This window comes from Zootermopsis nevadensis, unplaced genomic scaffold (assembly GCF_977971745.1).
Source record: "Zootermopsis nevadensis isolate Lab colony 2312 unplaced genomic scaffold, Znev_1.0 Znev_ptg000002l, whole genome shotgun sequence".
NCBI lineage: Eukaryota > Metazoa > Arthropoda > Insecta > Blattodea > Termopsidae > Zootermopsis > Zootermopsis nevadensis.
The window spans coordinates 17,812,992-17,832,717 of NW_028259134.1; the positions used below are offsets into that span (position 1 = coordinate 17,812,992).

Genomic DNA, 19,726 nt, shown 5'->3' on the forward strand with positions numbered 1-19,726 from the left:
GTAAACTAAGGATAGTGTCCAGTGGCGGGCTTTTGTGGTCGTAGCTATGAAACTTTGTTTCCAAAATAGGGAATGGTTTAGTCTGCTAAGTAACCATCAGCAGCTCAACGAAGATCCTACGATGATGTTGCCCTTTATATAAAGCTACACTTCGTGAAAGAGTAGTTTGATTTCTTTTTTTAACCTGACCTGACCTTTTAATCAAATATTCACATATCGGCTGAGTACGAAATAAGTTTAGAGAAACGGCCAGATATGTAGACGCATTGACTGTATGTATGACGAAAGATTTTCGATTGAAAGTTGGTGCAGTTACTAGCTGATCAATACATTATCTGCTTGTATGGAACTCGAATGCCGTTATCGTGTTGAGAAGAGCCCATAACTGGATCGTATCCTCAGTCGGTTTAGTCCATTCCAGTACACGTTCTTTTTCCTGCACCTTGTTGTCTTACCCGATCTTTTCCCTTCAGTCTTTCGACCACAATTCTGTAAGAATTTCGTATTCCCGATGTCTGCTACATATGCATTAGAATGAGGGATCCGTCAAGAGTAACATACAACACTGACATACAGTTTCGTGGGCAGACGATATATTTCTGGCTGCACTGTAAGTAACTTTGTTTTCTGAAATAGACATTTTTCTTCACCCAGCGTCCTAGATACTAAACGTAGGACGCTCGATGGGCCACATGTAAGCTGTTTTCCCGCGGTTAGGTGGTAGTCGTTATGATAATAAAATATAATAAATACCACGGATATTAATTTAAACTGAATGAGCCATGTGGCTTTCTACGAGCATGGTGCGTCCATTACAAAATTTGTCAAAAGGCAACATCAACTTTGGGCACATCAGTTCTTGTATATATTTTCGGCACGTTTCACTTACCTTCTGTTTCCTTGTCACCTCAATAATATTCCTTGTTCTTCTGAGAAAGGATACGGTTAGGAACGTGAGAGGTACGTGGAAAGTCACACAGAAAGTTGTTGGCCGTAGTCTAATGGGAAAGAGATTGGCACAAATGTATTGCCCACTGTCTGATTGCCTTCCGAAGGTAATTCAGCGTTCTGTCAGGTCAGGCTAAAAGGGAGATAGGATGGGGCGTGTAATATCAATAGTAATCACATTTAACGATCTTTAATGAGGTTTCCGAACACGTTTCGGTTTTAAGACCTTGCTGACAATGTATACTTTTCAAGTAACAACAAAAATGATTTTGCCAATATTTATTAGGTTGCAACATTCGAATATTTGGTTCATTTTGTATAGGCAAATGAAGCTCTCTTAAGATTCTTACGTCTTTAAGATATCCAGTTCTTTGTCCACGCCGTGGGACCGATATGAATTTGTTTTTGTAAGAGCATTGTGTCAACGATGCTCGAATGTTCTATGCGTCTTGCAGGACAATGACGTGGCTGCTTCAAAGAAATTTTGGCTGTTTTATGTTTGCGATATTTCACTCGATCGTTTCGAATCTCCGTTTGTGTACCTCTGTATTTGTACTGGTCACATTAGCATATTCTGTAGACGTTTCCCGCCTTTTAGTCTGTGCATATAGTTCTTATATTCCGTAAAAACGAGAAACAAGCCAAGATCGTGCTGGCTATAACACCTTGTTTGCCCAGAAGAATAAACCGAAGGCGCCTCGAAGTTCGCGTGACAGCCATATTGGTGTATTACGACATGCAGTTTCATTCAGACAAAATATTGTTATCTTTCTTTAAACATTTAATGTATTAACGTCATATAAAGGCGGATCTGTGGTTTGGACTGGCGCCATACTGTTCTAGTTTGAGACAGAAATTACTGTAACATAATTTACTTCATTTTCAAAGACGTTTCATACAGTTCATACGAAACCAAGTTCTCTCCACGTCAAACAAAGCATGGTCGCATCTTGGTGCCGCTCGTGCGACGACGTCTATGTTGAAATTGGTATACTTACACACAGTAATTACACATTTGTTGTACATTTTTTAAAAATAATTTGGCGTGGGTTGTTGGGATGTGTCCGTATGTGTCTATCGTGGAGTTCTGAATGAACGAATTTTGATGAAATTGTAGATCTAGAATTTTACAATTAAAATACAGTCACAAATACTCGTTTCCGTTTCTTTCACTTATTAATAATATAGTATATATTTTTTGGATAAAAGTAGACTATAAAAAATAACCCGTCTTACGCAAACCTACGTTGTTTGGGATTATCTTTCAGTGAACCGTTCTATTCTCTTTTAGGAATTTAACTTTATGTTTTTAGCTTAAATGGTATGTCTATGAGCCGTTTTAAACACCTGTCTTACCGTTCTTGTCTCCTCAAAAGAAGCAAAGGCAAAATCATATACAATAAATAAATAAATCAATAATATGCCTAGGACACGCATTTATGAGAACCAGCAGTCATCTTTCTACTTCGTATATTTAACGTGACTAATTGATCTATGGTTGTTATATTACTGTGTCATTTGATCCTTGAATAATATGGTTTTGTAAGGCCAGGTAAATTACATCATGTAATTTAAGATGGATGTGAGTTACATTTAAACAATGATATTAGCAAAATATGGCCGTATTTATGCAGTTATCCGTATAAAATTGTAGGTACCCATAGATCGGTCGGTTCTGGTAGGTAATGTCTTGTTCGCTGTACCTCGACCCAAGCATCATCTTGTTACTGCTGCTGGAGCCGAGACTTTTTCCTGCAGCTGTAAAGCAACAAACAAATATCATTAGAGCTACCAAGGTGATTACTTTACAAACCTTGAAGGCAGCATTTTACGTAGGACCCATGACGTATCCTTCCTCAGTTTCGGGGCGGAGGAGACACACGACCTGTGTTTGGAACACTTAAACAGTGGGGTTGGGCAAGGGGGCTGACAGTCTCAAACCGAAAAAAAAAGTATACAGGCGCATTTGGCGAGAGGAATTATACACGACATGCTAATATCCGTGCTTTTAAAATTACTTAAAAGACAATATAGGCGCTGCTAGAAGGGGATATGGCGAAAGATGATGACTCAGATGCAGTTATTTACGTTAGCTGATATTTATTCATACTGGCGATAAGGCAAAAGTATATACCGAACCAATAATAAGCAATACGAAGGCTTAAGTGTTCACTGTTACTACACACACTGGAAGAATATTTAGTATTAGACCTATAGGTGTAACTTGAATAAAAATTTCCTTGGATATTTTCCACTGTCTAAGAAATGATAACATAGAAAACGACGTTTCGTATCACTGTCGTTACTTCTTTCTGTTTCCAAAAATGTTGTTAATCTTTTAAATTTTTTTCTGAATTTTAATGCATAATAATATGCATAAGCACAGAGAACAAGAGTGTGAAGAATGTGAGCGTGAGTTATGCATGTGTGCAGACATCTTTACAACACGTGATGTAATGTGTCGTGCGATTTTGATTTGTGTTTTAGTGTGCCCCCACGTTGGTAAGGTTCAGAAACACAGTACGCGATCATCTTCAAGTATTTTCGATAAAATTTATGGCGTCTTGTTTCATTCGTTACGATTCGGCGTCAAATGAATTTGTACTATGTTAGAAACGAGCGTGTAAGAAATATAACAAAAAATCACGAGGAAAATACTATTATTTTTTTCGTGCATATTCGCGAAAAGCCTTGGAAAATTTCGATCCTATGGCGTCGCTTTGTTTTTATTAGAAATTAAGGTGATATTCCTATGATATTTTATAGTCAGTAAAAATATTAATTGAACACTTACGTTCTCCATTTTCTTTGTGGTTCCCGCGGTCAGTCAGCTGCATTGGTGGTTAGGTTACAAGACGCTTAGCCAAGCGATTATGAGGTGAAGTGCAGTCCTGCAATTATAAACAGGGAAGCTGTTTACACCAGTAGTTTCCAAGGTGTGGGTTATATGTTGATAGTCATTAATTATGGAAACCGATCTATTATAGGGATATGTATTCTTTTGTTCGCCACCACGTTCATAGCGGATCTTTTCCAGAGTGTAAAGCGGACGGAGCTTGAAGCTGACCGCTGACCTCTGCTGCTTAGGCAAAAGACAAATTTACCACCTTGTGTAATTAATGATGTCATCCTACCAACGTAGTTCACTTCTCAGTGCATTTGAAGAAGGCTGTCTTCTGGGTTATAGCGCCGTGTGGTGTGGTAAATGTTTACCGACGTTTCTGAGGTGCTTGCTTCTTCCATTATCAGGGCGATTCATCGCCCAGACTATATGGCGCAACAACCTAGAATACAACCATCTTCGAAACTATATAAGATTTGAGGTTTTCACGGCGATGAGTTTGAAGATGGATGTCTTCTGGGTTGTTGCGCCTTGTAGTCTGGTAGAAGTTTACCGACGTTTCAGAGATCCTTGCTGCCTCCATGAGACACTCATCGCCCTGATGATGGAGGCAGCAAGAACTTCTGAAACATTGGTAAATTTCTACCAGATTACAAGGCGTAACAACCCAGAAGACAGCCTTCTTCATCTTCGTACTTACCGCCGTGAGAACCTGAAATCTCACGACAGAAAAAATTGTTGCATCCTGTAGGTCGAACATTTGTAGACACATACATCTTAAAACTGGTCCAGTTGCTGGACTGCGTTTATTAATGTGAAAAGTGAGCAAATAGTGCGTGTAGAATTACAAGGCCTTCAGCATTAGAGACTTCCACTTCGCTAACGTAGTTACAGGGCCAGCTGGAATTAAATTCGATTGATGGTTATTGTTTTCCAATGTAGACGTCACACATGCACGCCATTTTACTTTTAGACGATAATATTATCGTATATGTAGTAGATACGAGCAGATTTCTGTGCAGATAACGTGTTAGATAATTCCCGTGCTGGTTTTAAATAGAGAATATGCAATAGTTGATTGTGTGTGAAGGAGATAAATTGTATAATATCAGCGTTTTAATCGTTTACACGATGTGCACGGGATATCTTGCACAGAGATACTGAGCCTTTTGGTCTGAACTTGTTAGATGACTGACAAGATCAGCGAAAGAATTCTCTCCAGAAGTCTCTGAACAGTTAAAGCTGCTAGTGGAATTTTAACAATAGAAATTATACTTTGCCATGGAAATACATCAACAGAGCAAGGTTTCGTCTTCTTCTTTTGTGCTGTCAAGGTTTAAACCTTTGGGGCCTATTCCTCGTCTCGTCGCTGATTCGACAACCACCTGCATTGTGTTGCTCTCTTAGGCAGTCTACTATCTTCTGTCTCTTCCGAGTGGGCCCTCCATTGCCATCGATATTTCTTAATATCCTCTACTATGTCAGCTGTAAAGTTCTCTGATTGTTTCTTCGCCAACAGAAGTGAACGTAACAAGATTAAAACCCTCCCGTCTGTAACAGTACGCTAATACGTATACACAGTTCTTAGTCTGGCTTAGAATCTTCGATGGAGCTCCGGTTATACTGACTTTTTCTTGATTTTATTAAGTTGTCTTATTTTATAAGAAAAGCTACGTTTATATGATATACGACCCCTCATAATAAGATTTGAACCCACGTACTTTTCCATGAAACTGGGAATGAAATCATGCCACGTGTTAATTTACTACCATGGGACTTAAAGACGTAGTGGGAGAGTGTGGATTGGATTTATCTGGCTCAGGATTGTGATATTAAAACTCGCAAGTAACTGGTAGAGTAGTTATGATATCTTGTTAGTGTCTACAGATTTCCGATGCAGTGATGTGATATTGTGTCTGCTTAAGGAACATAAGAGAAATTGTTACGAATACGCTGTTGTAGCCTATACGTGATAAGCATTGCAATAATAAAGTGCATGAAGATTTCTGTCTTCTGGGTTGTTGCGCCGTGTAGTCTGGTAGATGTTTACCAACGTTTCAGAGGTCATACTGCCTCCATCATCAGAGTATGAAGATTTCTGTCTTCTGGGTTGTTGCGCTGTGTAGTCTGGTCGATGTTAACCAACGTTTCAGAGGTCATACTGCCTCCGTCATCAGGTCTATGAAGATTTCCGTCTTCTGTGTTGTTGCTCTGTGTAGTCTGGTCGATGTTTACCAACGTTTCAGAGGTCATACTGCCTCCGTCATCAGGGCGATGAAGATTTCCGTCTTCTGTGTTGTTGCTCTGTGTAGTCTGGTCGATGTTTACCAACGTTTCAGAGGTCATACTGCCTCCGTCATCAGGGCGATGAAGATTTCCGTCTTCTGTGTTGCTCTGTGTAGTCTGGTCGATGTTTACCAACGTTTCGGAGGTCATACTGCCTCCGTCATCAGGGCGATGAAGATTTCTGTCTTCTGGGTTATTGCGCCGTGTAGTCTGGTAGATGTTTACCAACGTTTCAGAGGTCATACTGCCTCCGTCATCAGGGCGATGAAGATTTCCGTCTTCTGGGTTGTTGCTCTGTGTAGTCTGGTCGATGTTTACCAACGTTTCAGAGGTCATACTGCCTCCGTCATTATAGAAGACGGAAATCTTCATACTCACCGCTGTGAAAACCTCAAATCATACATAATAAAGCGCATGTCCGCAAGAAATGGAATCAAGGTCATTATTACTCAATTAGAAATATACTCAAAATTGGAGCACATTTATTCACTCTCGTTACAAGTACGGAAAGACTGCTTTGTTTTTCCTCAGTTACTCCTTGCAAATACCAGGATAGTAGGCCAAGACCGCTTTCTCTCAACTCCGTCCAAAATCATTGTCATTCTGTCGCTTGTTATCTGACGTTAGACTGGCAATGTTGTAATCAGATGACACAACGCTGAGCAAACAAAGGAACACACCGAGGCAGAATGCTTTATAGTGTCCACTGTTCTTTCACTTCACCCAGTCGGTTGATTAAAGAAATGGGTATCAGCCATTTCTGGTAAACGGGCCGATGAAACGGGGGCATATCGTGTCTGTACGTCATTGCACGGCGCAAATAGTACACTAATGTAATCTTAGTACCAAGTCTGTGTTGTTTATTTGCGATATAAAAATTGTCTTTTTGTGGTCATTACCCAAATGGAAAATTACAAATTATGCACCAGGTGATTTGAAATACGCCTAGGTGTCATTAATCTGTTGTGTTGTCAGACCAGTGCGGACAGAAAAGTTAATAACAGTAACTGATCAGACGTATTGAGACTTGTGTGGAAAAAATGAAGAAAAGTAGAAATGCTCAATGCAATACTATTTCACCGCTGAAAGAAAATTAAAAAAACACGCTTTTATTGAACGGACACATCAGAAATTAGTTTCCTCAGAGTGGTCGCAGGATGCAGAATCATACAGAGGGATCCTGCGACATTGACGATGAACTGTGGATGATGCAGGGGCCCAGTCGCTCCAAGGGCCTGTCAGTTCCGGCGGATTTTATACCAGGAATTGATAGGCCTAATAATTCTGCGTTAGTTCATTTTGTGGTAGAATGTGATGCATAACTTCGTATATTTCCGTTTCTTTGATCTGCATTTTCTGTAAAGATATTCGAGTTTGGCTGCACTGACAAAGCTTTTTCTTCGTAACTTCCCTAAATGCCCGTTGGACAGTTTATCGGACAAGTGGCCCTGAGCGGCTCAACAGTTGTACGGCAAATCCGTTGGTTCTATGGCGCTGCAGATAAAACTGGGCACACCGATGGAGTTTCGTGCTTTTCCTCAGTTCATCCAGGCGAATGTCGTGACAGTACCGAGACTGCTTCCACCCTCGTCTCTCTTTTTATCGTTCATAGTCATACCGCTCTAGGTCGACGCCATATTCGTTACACTGCAAATCACCGAATGTCTTACCCTAGTCGTAAAAGGAGACTATTTTACTGCTCGTATTGGAAGTGTTTGTACTGCTCACAAAGCACAGCGAAATTACGACTGTTGAATACAAAGGCCGGTTTTCTAGTGTCAAATGAAGTGTGTCGGTGACTCTGATGCTCAGATGACACGTGAGGCGGTCGTAGTGTTGGGGCAAACAGCGGCTGGAATTCTGAATTCCAGGCGAGATTCGCGCCGTCCGAATGCCTTCGTTTTCCGTTAGATCCTTGGCGTTGTTTTGGTGACCTTAAATCCCAGCGGATTGCGTGCCTCGTCGATAATTTTTGCCTCCCAGAAAAACGCGTTGCAACGCTGAAAGTGTAGGATATAGATGCAAATTGTTAAGTTCATAAATAGTGTTTAGCGATTCCTGCTGTGTGAATATTTTTGTGTTCCATACGTATTTATGGTATTTTATAATGCAGGTGTTTAAAATTTTGGTGCAGGCTTAAAATAATTGAAAATTAATAAATTATATATGAATAACTCTTGAGGATATAAATATTGTATTAAAGTTGGCGGAGATGTGTTGAGGCATTCTTTATGGTTTTAGGGACGGCATACTGAACTTCTGAAGGCAATGCTGTGAAACCTATAACGTTATTGGATCAGGGATTAACGCGTACAGGTTGTTGAACAACATTTTTGACTTCTTATACTTTTATAACCTCTGTTTAGTTCTGTTTTACAAAGAGAACTGTAAAAAGTAAATATTAAATTGATAAATTTATGAGGCTGTTTTAAGTTGGCTGCTTTATATAAGCCTGTTTTACGCGTGTTTAGCAGCAATGCTTGAAAGCCCAGTTTTTCGCCAGCGACTGTCTGTCCGGAGGTAGTCGTTAATGAAAATTATAGGTGAAATTTAATTTTTCTCCAAATAGGGAAGTATGAACTGTACATTAAGGTATTAATATAAACTTCGATGTGTTTATCTAAATACTAATTAGATCTAAAAATATTTAAGACAGACTTTGTAATATTTAATAAATGACTTTAAGGTTGTAAGTTTTCTTGATGTGACTTTCATGGATGTACGCCATTTGAATTCGACCGTTTTGTGATTTACTTGTTTACACATCAAGGATTAACCTGAACACTGCCTTCTTCAGAACGGTTTGTCGTTTTTCGGATCGTGCACATTGCATATGCGTATTATTAATCGCATTTCTCGGCTCGCGGTAGTCTGAGAACTCGGCACTGATTAACCCAAAAGGCCATAGACCCTGTCTAATAAACGAACCGACACCAGTCTGTCTAGTCATATTTAATTAGGAATAATCAATAATTCTAAATTCTAAATTACAGTGGTCATCTAGAGTAACCGATATATTTCGTAATGTTTATCATCTTGTGAATATATGTTGAGCGTATAACCGGTTTGAAGTCCGTCTGACCGAACCGGTTCTACCGTCCCCCTGTTTTCGCAGCAACAAAATGCTCTTTGATGTCATTTCAGAAGCTAGTAGCGAACTGAGCAGTAGGACATTTTATTTTGATTACAAAGTTTTAGTTGGTAGCAGATAAATTGATTTAAGGACGTATTCTTAGCTACCGCGATTATACTTTCCAGATATTCTTTGGAATGTTTTAACTTCCTGGAGTCACAGACCCTTAAGTTCATTTTTGTGTTATCTTGTATGTAATTAAGACTCAGTTCTGATAGCTCATTAATAGGAGAGTGGGCGGTCATTGATTGCGTTGAACTTAACTTATTTGATGGTGATGTATGAATTACAGACGTTGTGTGACGTCAAATGAAAAATGTCAGAAACAGTGTAGCTGCGGTAACATTTGAAACTATAGAATGAATTTTAAAAAAAAAATTACATCATTATCTAGACATTGGATTCAAATAGAAGTGAAATTTATTGTAAATATTACACGTTCTTAAGACTTTATGGAAGAACTTGATATACCTTTGAGCTTTGAACTTTCTTTCGGAAGTATTGTCATGCCATTTGCATACACCGGCGATTAGGCTCGCGTGTTTCCTAGAAAGAATTAATTTCATAAACGTGGCCTTACACGTGAGATTCGAAACCAGTGCCTCCTAGATACGAACCAACGCAACGTTCGGTGCAGGGAGATGGGGAACGTGGTATCAGTTTTACTTTTTAAGGCAGTGTAAAATTCACAATTTCCACTAGAACAATTAATACTATACGTTATGTAACTGCTTACGCTGGTCTCGGAGAAGAAAGGTGTACAGCGGGTTGCAGAATAAATGGTTCGGACTTGTTTGATATACATTATGCCGATTTGTGTGTCTATAGAAATGTTCTTTGGATAATGATAGTCATTAGTGGTAAATTGTGCAGTGTAACAATTATTAGGCTTTCCTTGCGAAGCAAAACACTAAGTTCCGAGAAGAACTGAACGCCACCTACTTTCCCTTGATTACTTGTGTGTATAGTGAGGCCAGCAGGAACTGTAAAGTTAATAATTAGACTCATAAAATTTAATAGTACCTTTCTGAGCATAATTTACGCGAGTGCTGATTGAGATTTCGTTAAATCTGCCTTCGCACCGACGCGATCTTTTAACTGTGAACATACAAGAAGAATTTGTACAAAATTTTTAGGCGTGTTTACAGCGCGTCTCCGAACAATACTTCTTATGCCAATGGTTCACTGGAACTAGGCAGTACGAGTAGAAAAATGTAGAATTCGCGCGGGTTCCGTTTTGAAAAAGTAAATGCTGATAACAAAATTTGTACATTTCTTTATCAGGGAGGATGAGAAGGGACATGACAAATGCGTACAGAATTACGTAGCGTCCAGTGATATGTTGGCGGTTACAAATGAGTATAAAATTCCATATTTTATATAAGGATGATATTTATCATGATCGTGACTTAGAGTTAGATCTCACTAGAGTAATTTTAACTGTATTACACCTTTGAAAGAGGGATTTGTAAAAATCAACAGATTGACGCGCATTGGTTCATTTCGTTGTTTTCTATAAGTCTTGCTGTGTCGTCGTCGTAGTATTATTTCGGTGGCCGGCACAGAACTTTCTTTGAATTTTAGCGCTTTCGCTATGAAAAATGAGAAAAATGCACCTGCTAAGATTCGCGTGTCTGTATGCAGCAACACGAGCCTCACGAACGCATTTCTATGAAATTTGATTTTGGGGAGTTCGCTAAATGTTGTCGACACATCCAATTTTGGTTAAAATCGGACAACTGTAACAGTCGATCCACATGAAGATCCGCTTGATTTCACTCGCATCTCGAGCTGTTTCCAGCAAAAGTTGTTGTTAAAAATGGAACGTATTTCATGACAAATACACTTTTTACGTAAGTCTTACTGCGGCCGAGATCACCAGAAAGAAAGGAATTTTTATTGTGTTATCTCACAGGTGGATAATCTGTGGAATGATTTTTATCCAAATTTATAGCACACCGGAGGTCACTTATAGGATACGAGACAGTGGTGTTAATAGAAAACTAAACAGACTTTAACAGTTTTGTCGAATTCGGACGCACAGTTATAGGGAAATTCCAAAAAAAGATAATAATAATAATAGCCATATTATTACTTTTATATGAATGACGGATCATAAACGTAACGGAAATTTCTAAGAATAACTAACAGCCGAATGACGCTATAAATGCACCGTTGAAACATTTTGAAGGGAAATGCAAGCACCCTGAATCGAATTTTTACCATTAACGTGAGATACTGAGTTGCGCACCCATGCACAACAGCAGGCAAAATTGAAATTATTTAAAATTGAAAAGATCAGTGATCACGTACAAAGAATGGAAACTTTGAGATAGTTTTGAATTATCAACCAAAAAAGAGGACGATCGAGAAAGAAAACAAGCGACAGGTTGATGACAACGACGACTATAATCGTGCAATGTGGCTTCCACGGCTAGCAAATTCCGAGGTTTTTTGTCCACTTCAAATGCGGCTTCCTATAAAAGTCACACATGTGAATAAACACGCATGCCGACTTAACTCTCGTGGACCTCGAGTGGATGATACTGCAATTCCTCCTCTGATATTTGCGTAAGAACTCGTGTGTTCTGTTACACCTTACTGATCACAGCATTGAAATGAGTTCACAGGAAACTTGTTTCTCGCCCCGAACAGAACAATTTCATTTCGCCTCACAGATGACGAGAATAACACATTTTGCAGGACGCAAAGAAATGAGAATAAAAACAGCCATATGGTTCGTGTCGACCCTCGGTTATCTCAAAGAAAAGGGTTGTTGACCTGATTGCACTATTATTAATGGATTGCGATGTGTGTGTGGCATGCCTTCACATCTTCCCCGACACTTCTCACGCTGTAAGCTCATGATTCTTTTAAACTTTCTTGTCTATAGATAATGCTAATAACCAAGACCATCTGTCTTACGAGGCGCCATCATATTCCATCACAACAAGTAGAAAATGATTTCTCGTTTAATATCCTATCTTTTCCTAATGTAAACTTTGGTCTTATGGACAAAGTTTTTGTTTAATGTTGTGCCAACGGGCCAATAGCTCTCGGTGTAGTTGCAGATGACTGATGGACTGCCAAGTGTCTTGCTCTCTCTCTTGTAGTAGTCAGAACGCGCCGCTCTTCCTGGTTCCTGCAAATGATAGCTTTATAGATCTCCTCTCCTCCCCACTTCGCTTGTCTGCCCTCCTTATCTCCAATTCTCTCTCGTCGCATCCCAGCATCTTTGTTTTCTTCTAGCCCTGGTGTCCAGTTCGGACCTGACTTGCGCCAATAAAATCTTGCATTAGGCCAGGGTCGCTTCTAGCCGCATTCTTTCAAATTCATTCAGGAATTCTGTTCTGCATCGTTTGCATACCCCAAGCATTTTTTGCGTTATTAAATACAACAAAAAGAATCGATGAGACAAACTGAACGTGTATTAGGTAAGGTTTTTTTTAAGGGCAACATATCACAGCGGTCACTGCATTTAGATGGCTGAAATGATATTGTAGACCAAAAATATTACTTTGTGTTCTCGGGATGAGCATAGAGATTAATAAATTGTCCTCCCATTTACGTCTTCGAAGTGGTCTCTTCCGTTCAGGTTTTCCGATCAAAACTTCGTACACATTTATCTCTCCTCTGCGTGCTACATTCCTTCTTCCTTCGTCCAAACATCCTCTTCAGCACCCTCTTCTCAGACGTTCCTTCCTCGTAGTGACAGACCAAGTTTCACACTCGGACGAAACGACGCGCTGAGCTAGTTTTCTGTGTTTTTTACAAACCGATGTAAAGGTTACATGGTAGCACATGGTGTAATTTCCTATATTGATTGAAACAGGGTTCATTCGAATTTAGCAATATTATGCCTGTTAAAAATCATATTTAACTCCAGAATGGATTAACCGATTTCGGTTACAAATTTTTGTTGGAGAATTATACGAACAGTTGTTGAGGCATTGAATATGAATTTAGGTCGTACAGTTTTAACGGCCCCCGTATATCAGGGCGGAAGTACTTTTATGATCTTATATGGTTGATTACAAATTGCTATGATGTAGTTTCTTTTTGTAACAACGCAGGTCGCATATCGGAATTTGACGGGAAGGCACTGGAATGTGATAGATGACGGTTTTAAAGTACTTTCCCAGAACTGTACAGCAAAAATTAGTGTTCTGCGTTGTTGCGCTGTGTAGTATTGCAGAAATTGATCGACGTTTCAGATGTGAATAATCGTCCTGATGATGGAGACACTAAATATCTCTGAAACGTTTATCAGTTTGTACAAATTTGGTACATCCCAGAAGACAGTCATCTTCATACTCGCCGCCGTGAGAACCAGAAATGCCACAGAATAGAATGATGTATTATATTGGTGGTATTAAAATGGGCCACTGCTCGTATTTCCGACTCCTCACACTTCCGGCTTGAAGTTGGATTGGTTGTTCCGTCTACTCGCAGGTCGTCCTATTTTCCGTTTTCCTTGTCTCTGTACACTGCATTGTCTACATGTCGTGTCCAGTTTAATTAATAATTTTGTACGTCATCACTGTGTTTGTGATTAGTTATTTATTTATTGTCATATATAGGCTTAATTAGTTTATTTAGTTCATAATTTCGATAACAGATGGCGCAGTGATGCATATGAATATGTCGGATTGTGTAAGTTCTGATTGGGAGCATCCTGTGTGTTATGCTACTTCTAGTTCGGCAAGAATCAAGATTAATAAAATTGGATTCCCGGATCGTGTCTAACTTTCAATGTGTACTAAATGGTTTATGCATTTAATTAATTCAGTGGGAGTTAAGCCGCACGGAAATACGATACTTACGTATATTTACCAGTTTTTATTCGAACGGTACGACTTAGCAGTTCGTAAATCTCGAATTTTATTAAATCGCAGCATCACAATTAGCAAAAAATAAATAAAAATAAACATTGATCCCTCCAGCGCGTGTACAGTAAAATGGAGAAACACTGGGAAATTAATGAGCTTTTATTTTTGTTAGGCGATGCGCCCGGAAAGGAAATATTTTTTAAATTCTGCTCTGAGACATAAACACAATTGACATGCAGATACAGACAGGCATGTAGAAAGAAGAAAACTCTACACGATTGATTCATACCATAGCGTCATTAAATAAAGAATGATCAATCAATCTGCCAGAGTCAGTGGCACTACTGACTGGCCCTTAGATTAGATCTGTACATGTGTGTTTTCTAGATAGCGCAGCCGTGAAACGAATTATGCGGTGTGTCGGTCGGACTTGCCGGGAGCGCCCGCACTAGTGCGCGCTAGCAAAAGAATCCCTGTAATATTTAACTGTTCCAAGCACATGGGTTACGTAGCAATGAATGAGATACGGAGATGAATACAGTTGTGGCCTATTTGAAGGGGCTGTCCCGACATTCTCCTGGAGAGTATGAGGAAAACACTGACTTCAAGATAGCAGCAGTCGTCGAATCGCCCTCACACACCGCGTAATTTTCAATTACTTTACAATAAAGTGACCCGACCGAACGAAACCAGCCGGTTTTTCGAAAGTCTGTCTCCATGGAAACTGCAAGGCCCTTCTTTAGGCTTTGTGTGAAGGTTTGCATTGCTGTTGTATTGTTTTATCGATGACATAGGATTTAGGTGTACGAACTTTGGCATGAAGCTTTATGAACATCGTTTCGCTGTGGTTAGTTGGCATGTAATGACCTCAGGTGTGACCTGTGATGGGATCTAAAATTCAACGTGGCCCCCTGGACCGAACCACGCCAAAAGTTATGAATGGAGGATGAACCGACACAAACAGGCGGATATAATAATGAAACCATGTTTCCTTATAAAATAAATAAATTGGAAGATATGTGTTCTATAGTAAAGACGTAAGTTAGCCAGCTGGGAAATACATAGTTAAAGAGAAGACTTTCAAGTGGTATTCAACTTTACGATTGGTTGCAAAAGCAAATGAATGCGAAGACCTTCGCGGTCTCTACATTTATTGACGCAATGCAAACCCGAACATTAGTGGTTTTACCATTTCCTGTTGACCGGAATGTAGGCTGAATGGTAAGGGAGGTGTTTTATGACTTAACTAGGTTTTCCTACGACGACCTAACGTCGAAAGGTAAATTTTGTTAAATGTAATAATTTAAAGGAAATTATCATTGATTTTTATTGTCCGGCCGCACGTTTTGTCCCCCGTCTCTTTGTCGGTCAAATACCCGATCTTGAAAGTTTCCTCATAAAAATTCTGCATAGTTTCTTATATCCTCCGCCCGAGCCACATAACCGCTCCATCTTGAACAGCTTTCATTTCACTGCCGTATCAGTTTTATATGACAAATGAAAAACATTTTGCGTCGTGAAGGCTCACAACTCTATCATCAATTGCTTCTTAAACTGAATTCGTGTAAAAATAGCCGTACCTCGCAGAGACACATTGAGTTGAGCGCATCGCCGTGCAGAGTGCATGGGGGTTATTACTGGCTTTTATAGTTCTTTCTCTACCGATCAATCTTCATTTAGCCACACTTACATCTCTTACTTCCTCACTGTAACGCTCACCCCGTTATGTAACCCATTACCTTACCACAGATAATTATGTATTCTCTTATAATCCTCCCCCTCCCCTCACATCCTCTTCTGCTTAGTATGAATCACCTCTGTACCCCCCTCTTCATTCCCCCTTCCATTTCCAGCTCTTAGCAGCAAGTCAGCTTTTATGGGCTTTTTTCTTGTTTTATTTCTGTTAGTGTGTCGGCCATAACAGCACGGCCCCATAGCCGGCGGGGGTGGGCAGGAGAGAGGGACCAATTACTGTCTCCCCCTCCCCTCCCTCCCCTCTGATAGTCTCCCTTAACACCTGTTTATATTTTACCCATATTCTGAGAGATTGGAACACTTTTAATTGTCCGTGACTTACCCAACGCGTATGTCATTGCTGAAGTAGTCGTTTTGGCCGGATTGCAGGCACCTGCGTTTCCTTCCTGATCGTCGTGTGTCGATTTTGTCGCTCATCTGTTGTGGGCGCTTGTGTTTCCTCTGCCGCCGCCATCCAACGTAATTCTTTTGGGGTTGTTGAACGTATAGAAGAGTCAGAAAATATCGTCACACCTTGAACGAAACACATGGCACTAATGATGTTTGTGGAATTACAGATACTTGCTGACAGCTTAATAGCAAAGAAACCTGGACTATTATTAAAACAAGAAAACGAATTTGAGTTACAGATGCGATTATAAATTTTCTTTCCCTTTGTTTAAATTTGAAATGAGATTCCAAGGCATGTTGAACCAGTCCTGTTGAGAGGATAGGTATGCATGCAGAAGTCAGCAAACTTGGAAGCGATTGGTTGTCTAAGAAATATAATGTCACACCAATCACCCTGCATTCATGATGGCGATCTTCACAGAACCAGTCGCCACAAAATGAACCTGGGATGAGTATGTAAATTCTGTAAATGCATGCTGTCCGTCGCCTTGTTACTAGTCGAGCTGAAGGCGGTGCACGAAATCGAGTCGTTAATTTTTGTTTTGGAATTGCTGTAAATGCCTCCCTGTCGACGCCGTTCGTCACCAAGCGTCACGTTTGTCACTGTCTTGATCAAACAGAATTTGCTCGGCGGACGTGGCTGGTGCCAACCACCGGTTTTGAACTCGCTCCTGTTGAGTTGTCATCGTTCTGTTTATTACGATGCAAAAACGCGGGAGTTAACGAGGAGGTCCATGTAGGGAATTTTCAAATCTTAATACTGTCGCCAGCGCCATAAATCATCCGGGTTGTAGGGTGCATTGTGATTTTGCCTTGGTGTAGCGGCTGGATAATGATAATTTGATTGTGCAGAAAGGGGAAGCATTATAATTACGCTGTGTTATTTACTCGGAAACAGATTATGCCGATCACCATGTTAATGAGTTTAGATATCTTAAAGAAAATCTTCTAATCTGTTCGGTACTATATATATTGATTAGAAATTATACTTTATGCTCAGAATGTCTTTGATGTATGGTACTATCAAGGAAAGTAAGCTTTTCATGCCACCTGTTGCTAGTACGAACTGCGTATGGTTTTTCACTTGGGAAAAGTTGATGTTGACACCAACAAAATAAGTTTTCTTTCGAAATAACAGTATAGAGAAAGTTAATTTGTACTTACAGCCAAGCTTCGTCTCAAGATCCAGCCGCCTGCTTGTCCACTCTCGTACTGAAACTTGTTCTCTGGTCGGGCAAGTGTCACCCTCTTCTGCAGTGTTCCCCTACCACCTTGCTCTTGTGTAGGAGTAATAACAATAACACCGGACGGCCATCAGCAGCACGCGCGCCGTCTTCCCGCGACTTGCAGTCTTGGTGACTTTACCGCCGTCGGAGTACGAACTGACCATGTGTGTGTGTGTGGAACTTTCTGACTGACTCGTGTGAGTCACCGAGCGAGTGTGTGAGAGAGAGAGAGACGCTAGCTCGTTTCCTTCCCGGTTTGGGCAGGGCCGCTTGAAGAGCTGCCTTAAAAGGGGAAGCGTACGCAGGCTAACCACTGCGCCGCTCTTAAGACGACTTCCTTTTATGGCTTGGCTTGATAGGAAGTGTGTGTACTGAGATCAGTAGCGACAGCCTTGGCCGAAGGCGGCGGGCTGACCACGTTGAACAGCAGTCGCCAGTTCTTCCGATAAATTGCAATTGAGTTCCACAGCATGTCACTGAACCCAAGACTCTGTTCGATGCCGAGTGAATAAAAAATTGACACTCTCTCGGAAAAGAAATTCTTTCTTTTAGAAATCCGAATAGTATTCATCGCCGTGATCACTGGATGTCACCAATGGGCCCTTGAGTCTTGCTTCTGTGTTGAGATTAGTTTTGTCATATCTCGCCCATAAATCACAAATTGTTTATTTGCTTGAGGTTTCCCGATAAAATGTTGCATTTTGTCATTTCCTTTGTGCGTGCAGCATCCCCTCGTTTAATTTTATGTAGGCATGAAATTAGGTCTGCCATTGTTATACAGAGTGGTACAAAAGTCTTGGCACACTTAAAATTAAAATACACGAGAATATGTTTGCTAATTTAACAGCTTTCCATATATGACCTTAAAATAACTTTACAAACACATTCATACTTTTTTTACTCCAGTTTTTAAAATTGCCGCCTTCCTCGTTGGTACTGTTTTGCAGCCTGAGATGGTCAATGTGTCATTACGTTTGTACAGTCATGTATTTTAAAGGTGTTTGAGAAGACAAGTGTTAGGCACAAGAGAGTACGAAGGAACTAACAGAGGAACAGAGAAAATTGTATGATGACCTTAGAATTTTGTTCCCCAAATATTGGTAGGATGATTAAAAGTTAGATTTTGGGAGGGTCATGTAGGAGATATGGTATGCATACAAATTTTGGCGGGAAAAGACTCCTCTGAAGACACCATTTGGGAGGCAGGACACGTATAAAGATTAAATCGATTTCAGGTTCTAACGGTGGCGAGCAAGACGACTGTCTTATGTGATATTGTGCCTTGTAGTAAGGTAGAAATTGGCCGGTCGTCCAATCCGTAGTCAGTCTTTTTACTGGCCGAACTATTTAGGCTTTTTACACGAAACAATAACAGATAAGACATATCTTACAGAAGTTACATTGTAAGCTGGATTTAACTCGCTTAGAAACTGTTCTTTTTGTGGCTTTAGTGACGAATATTTGCTTTCCGTAAAAACAGAGAATTCTCTGCCGGCAGCGGGACCATCAACTGTTGAAGGAAGCCTGCCTCGTAGTTTACTACGACGCGACGGCTTGCGATGGTCGAGGTATTTCTACTATGTTGCCGAAGAGGAGCGGGCAGACCACTCCTCCTTTCGCGAGCATCTGGCCGAAGAAATTTGTATTCTGCTCTGAGATACTTTGGCAGTGCGACGTAATCTCGAGAAGTCGATCTGAATGATGGGAAAGAGGAGGAAAATGTAGCTTTTTACAAGTTATCACTGCTATCTGTCCTAGAATTTAATATTATTCGATTGCGGAGTTGGCTGTTTTGAACTGCTACAATCTGTCAGATTGAGGTACTGGTCAGACGACTGGTTGAATTTATACGTCTCCTCGCTCCTTCTTTAACATGTAAATGGGAACTTCGTAGGCGTTTAATTTCTGTGCCGTAGAGAAATCCGAAATTGTGAACGTGATTGATTTGTGTCGCGTATACAAGAGAAGTGTATAGTAAACTGTAGACAGGTGCTTGGGTTTGGAAAAATTCTCCCGGTCACTACCGCCTACATCCTCCGTCGCAAAGATATTTCCTGTCTCATATTCGGAAGTACTGGTTTCAGATTTCGGCCACGGCAAAACTGTTGTTTCCCCCCTTGTTTTTCCACAGACCTGTCACACGAGTGCTGGTACAGAATCTTGAAGTTCATCACCACTTCATTCTCAATCTCATTTGAACCTTTGTAACATGTGCGGCAGATCCAGAGTCCTTAAATGATATGTGATAAGGCTAACATATTTCGGCTTATTCGCGTCATTTTTTCGTTGTAAGACTATTTCATTGGCTGGCGTACGA

General features: G+C 40.3%; 1 protein-coding gene and 1 long non-coding RNA gene across 3 annotated transcripts in view; one reads left to right on the forward strand and one right to left on the reverse strand.

The window, feature by feature from the left end:
- Positions 1 to 19,726, forward strand: part of bs (serum response factor blistered) — a 60,583-nt gene that overhangs the window by 16,995 nt on the left and 23,862 nt on the right. The gene's annotated exons all lie outside the window — the stretch shown is intronic.
- On the reverse strand, positions 1,123 to 17,630 carry LOC110831856 (uncharacterized). Its single transcript, XR_002543732.2, has 4 exons — positions 17,348 to 17,630; positions 16,116 to 16,306; positions 3,743 to 3,839; positions 1,123 to 2,706 (listed from the first exon to the last, which is right to left on the reverse strand). It is a non-coding gene; the product is annotated as an uncharacterized LOC110831856 (long non-coding RNA).